Source organism: Triticum dicoccoides, chromosome 7B, assembly GCF_002162155.2.
Source record: "Triticum dicoccoides isolate Atlit2015 ecotype Zavitan chromosome 7B, WEW_v2.0, whole genome shotgun sequence".
Lineage (NCBI taxonomy): Eukaryota > Viridiplantae > Streptophyta > Magnoliopsida > Poales > Poaceae > Triticum > Triticum dicoccoides.
This window is the reverse complement of record NC_041393.1, coordinates 675946782-675952284: the sequence shown is the minus strand read 5'-3', so window position 1 is coordinate 675952284 and position 5503 is coordinate 675946782.

The following is a 5503-nucleotide window of genomic DNA, read 5'->3' as shown; positions in this document are numbered from 1 at the left end:
GGTACTCCGATATATACCCGATACATCCCGGAACACTTCCGGTGTCCGAATATTATTGTCCTATTTCGAGGCTCCTCGTCATGTCAGTGATCTCATCCGGGACTCCGAACAACATTCGATCACCAAATCACATAACTCATATAATACAAAATCGCCATCGAACGTTAAGCGTGCGGACCCTACGGGTTCGAGAACTATGTAGACATGACCGAGACACCTCTCCGGTCAATAACCAATAGCGGAACCTGGATGCCCATATTGGCTCCTACATATTCTACGATGATCTTTATCGGTCGAACTGTTATGACAACATACATAATTCCCTTTGTCCATCGGTATGTTACTTGCCCGAGATTCGATCGTCGGTATCTTCATACCTAGTTCAATCTCGTTACCGGAAAGTCTCTTTACTCGTTCCGTAATACACCATCCTGCCCGAGATTCGATCGCCGGTATGCTTCTCTGAGGTCTTTCATTGAAAACTTTTATTCAAGTATCCTTCTATGCTATCTAGAAATTCTATATCATTTCCAATCAATAATGTGTCATCCACATATAAATTAGAAATGTTGCAGAGCTCCCACTCACTTTCTTGTAAATACAGGCTCCTCCGGAAGTCTGTATAAAACCATATGCTTTGATCACCTCATCAAAGTGTATATTCCAACTCTGAAATGCTTGCACCAGTCCATAAATGGATCGCTGGAGCTTGCACACTTTGTTAGCATCTTTAGGATCGACAAAACCTTCTGGTTGCATCATATACAACTCTTCTTTAAGAAATCCATTAAGGAATGCAGTTTTGACTTCCATTTGCCAGATTTCATAATCATAAAATGTGGAAATTGCTAACATGATTCGAACAGACTTAAGCATCGCTACGGGTGAGAAAGTCTCATCGTAGTCAACTCCTTGAACTTGTCGAAAACCTTTTGCGACAAGTCGAGCTTTATAGAAAGTAACATTACCATCAGCGTCAACCTTCTTCTTGAAGATCCATTTATTCTCTATGGGTCGCCGATCATCGGGAAAATCCACCAAAGTCCACACTTTGTTCTCATACATGGATCCTATCTCAGATTTCATGGCCTCAAGCCATTTATCGGAATCTAGGCTCATCATAGCTTCTTCATAGTTCATATGTTCGTCATGTTCAAGTATCATGACATCCAGAACAGGATTGTTGTACCACTCTGGTGCGGATCGGGCTCTGGTTGACCTACAAGGTTCAGTAGTAACTTGATCTGAAGGTTCATGATCATCATCATTAGCTTCCTCTCTAGTTGGTGTACGCATCATGGGAACAGATTTCTCAGATGAGCTACCTTCCAAATTGAGAGAAGGTACAATTACCTCATCAAGTTCTACTTTCCTCCCACTCACTTCTTTCGAGAGAAACTCCTTCTCTAGAAAGGTTCCATTCTTGGCAACAAAGATCTTGCCTTCGGATCTGTGGTAGAAGGCATACCCAATTGTTTCCTTAGGGTATCCTATGGAGACGCACTTCTCCGATTTGGGTTCGAGCTTATCAAGCTGAAGCCTTTTGACATAAGCATTGCATCCCCAAACTTTCAAAAACGACAGCTTCGGTTTATTGTCAAACCACAGTTCATACGGTGTCGTCTCAACGGATTTTGATGGTGCCCTATTTAACGTGAATACAACTGTCTCTAATGCATAACCCCAAAACGATAGTAGTAAATTGGTAAGAGAGATCATAGATAGCACCATATCTAATAAAGTACGGTTACAACGTTCGGACACACCATTACGCTATGGTGTACCAGGTGGCGTGAGTTGTGAAACTATTCCACATTGTTTTAAATGAAGGCCAAACTCGTAACTAAAATATTCACCTCCATGATCAGATCGTAGAAACTTTATTTTCTTGTTATGACGATTCTCCATTTCACTTTGAAATTCTTTGAACTTTTCAAATGTTTTAGACTTGTGTTTCATTAAGTAGATATACCCATATATGCTCAAATCATCTGTGAAGGTCAGAAAATAACGATACCCGCCACGAGCCTCAACACTCATCAGACCGCATACATCGGTATGTATTATTTCCAATAAGTCATTGGCTCGCTCCATTGTTCTGGAGAACGGAGTTTTGGTCATCTTGCCCATGAGGGCATGGTTCGCAAGTATCAAATGATTCATAATGAAGTGATTCCAAAAGTCCATCTGCATGGAATTTCTTCATGTGCTTTACACCAATATGACCTAAATGGCAGTGCCACAAATATGTCGCACTATCATTGTCAACTTTGCATTTTTTGGCATCAATATTATGAATATGTGTATCACCACAATCGAGACTCAACAGAAATAGACCACTCTTAAAGGGTGCATGACCATAAAAGATATTACTCATATAAATAGAACAACCATTATTCTCTAATTTAAATGAATAATTGTCTCGCACTAAACAAGATCCAGATATAATGTTCATGCTCAATGCTGGCACCAAATAACAATTATTCAGGTCTAAAACTAACCCCGAAGGTAGATGTAGAGGTAGCGTGCCGACAGCGATCACATCGACCTTCGAACCATTCCCGACGCGCATCGTCACCTCGTCCTTAGCCAATCTTTGTTTAATCTGTAGTCCTTGTTTCGAGTTACAAATATGAGCAACCGATCCGGTATCAAATACCAAGGCACTACTACGAGCATTAGTAAGGTACAGATCAATAACATGTATATCAAATATAACTTTTTTCACTTTGCCATCTTTCTTATCTGCCAAATACTTGGGGCAGTTCCGCTTCCAGTGACCAGTCCCTTTGTAGTAGAAGCACTCAATTTCAAGCTTGGGTCTAGCTTTGGGCTTTGTCGGTGTCAAAACCGGCGGATCTCGGGTAGGGGGTCCCGAACTGTGCGTCTAGGCGGATGGTAACAGGAGACAAGGGACACGATGTTTTACCCAGGTTCGGGCCCTCTTGATGGAGGTAAAACCCTACGTCCTACTTGATTGATAGTGATGATGTGGGTATTACAAGAGTAGATCTACCACGAGATCAAGGAGGCTAAACCCTAGAAGCTAGCCTATGGTATGATTGTTGTTCGTCCTATGGACTAAAGCCATCCGGTTTATATAGACACCGGAGAGGGCTAGGGTTACACAGAGTCGGTTACAATGGTAGGAGATCTACATATCCGTATTGCCAAGCTTGCCTTCCACGCCAAGGAAAGTCCCATCCGTACACGGGATGAAGTCTTCAATCTTGTATCTTCATAGTCTTGGAGTCCGGCCGATGATGATAGTTCGGCTATCCGGACACCCTCTAGTCCAGGACTCCCTCAGTAGCCCCTGAACCAGGCTTCAATGACGACGAGTCCGGCGTGCATATTGTCTTCGGCGTTGCAAGGCGGGTTCCTTCTCCGAATAATTTATAGAAGATTGTGAACACCAGGATAGTGTCCGGCTCTGCAAAATAAATTCCACATACCACCGTAGAGAGAATAATATTTACACAAGTTCAATCTGCTGACGTATTTGGTGGCGTGATGTCACACCACTACCAAGCCTTTACTCGAATTGTTTTTATTGTACCACCTCAGCGTGTTTAGCGAAGCGGTTTCCTTGGCACGCCTTGTCGAAGCAGAGATCGTGTTCCCCTTATTCCGGGATTCCCATCAATACGGACGTGGGTAACCCAACCGCGCCATTGATTGCGGCACTTGGGAGATAAGCGAGTTTTATCAGGCCGGTGGGGACGCATGTTTTCGTCCGCCCATATAAGGGGATAAAGATCCAACCCTTTTACCTACGCCTTTTTCCTCCTTGGCTTATCCATCCCCGCGAACTCGAGCTCCAGCGCCCAAGTCCGCACATCTCACCTCAACCTTCTCCAACTATGTCCAGAGCGGGAGGCAAGTGGATGGCCTCCTCCGTTACGGAGGGGCACATCCAGAAGCTACGCAGCGCCAGATATCTGTCCAGCGACATCGCGCACTGGCTCCCCGACGAGGGGGAGCTCATCCCCACCCCCAGGCCCCATGAGAGGGTAGTATTTCTTTCCCATTTCCTCCGCGGACTGGGCTTCCCAATCCACCCCTTTGTCCGGGGGCTCATGTTCTACTACGGCCTGGATTTCCATGATCTAGCCCCGAATTTCATTCTCAACATCTCGGCGTTTATCGTCGTGTGTGAGGCCTTCCTCTGCATCCAGCTCCACTTCGGCTTGTGGCTCAAGACCTTCAGTATCAAGCCGAAGGTTGTGAAGGGCATCCAAGCGGAGTGCGGAGGCGCCATAGTGGGCAAGATGCCCAACGTTACTTGGCTTGAGGGCACTTTCGTGGAAACCGTTAAGGGGTGGCAATCGGGGTGGTTCTACATCACCGAGCCGCGTGACCCTGAATGGGCAGCGGCCCCCGAATTCAGATCTGGTATCCCCATACGGCTCACCTCCTGGAAAGAGAGCGGCCGGACATGGGGTGATTCGGAGGAGCTGACCGGACTCCAAGCCTGCATCCAAAAGCTAGTGAGCAAGAAGCTCAAGCTTGTCAACGTAGTCCAGGTCATGCTCATCCACCGGATTCTCCCGTGCCAACGACGGGGCTTCAATATGTGGGAGTTCGATTCAGCGCAGCACCAGACTTTGAGCGGGCTCTTCGACACTATGTACAAAGGTTCCTGGAGGGTGCTGTTTAAGTGCGCCAAGGCCCCCGCATCCGCTACCGAAGATCGCAGATTCAGCTCGTAGCGTCCGACTAGCGAGGTAAGCGATTTTGCTCTTTACGGGACACTCGTTTTTCATAGTTTGACTCTATGCGGGATCTAAACTCCCCCTCCTTTGACGGGACTGGCTGAAGAAGGCCGAACAGACTATCTGTCCGGCTCCATTGCCAGAAGAACCAGCGGACGCCCGCTTAACGGGGCTGCTGGCTCCAGCACCCCACGTGGTGCCGGAGAAGAAGGCCAAGAAGAAGGCAACGGGCACTCGAAAGAGTTCCGGTTTTCAGGTGTCATCGGACGATGACTCCGAGGCAGACTCCTCCCACAAAGGCGAGGAGGAGAAGAAGAAGGCCCCTCCCCCAGCGGGGGGAGGGAAGAAAAGGAAGGCTTCCCCAACGAGGGAGGCCGAAGGGTCCAAGAAGGGAAGTACTCTTCCCCCGGACTGCTCTGCCAACGCCAGTGATGACGACGAGGATTGGCCTCCAAGGGCCAAGCCCCTGGCGAGATCGTAAGTATCCGGACTCCCGAATAACTTCATGGTTTTTGTTTTCGCCACATAGTGTCTTTCTAATGCCGCATACAACCATGCAGTCCGCCCAAGGATGATCTTCCCGCTTCGTCGAGCGGGTCCTTGGGTGCGTCGGATATGGATTCCCTTCCGACCGCCTCCACCCCCCATGATACGGACGATGCCGAGGTGCGATCCCGGGAAGGGACCCGCCAGGAGGAGAAGGCCCCGGAGGTGCCGCAGGGCAACCTCCCGGACTTTGCACCAGACTCGGCCCCGGAACCCGTAGTGGCTCCGGAGTCCGGCGGGCG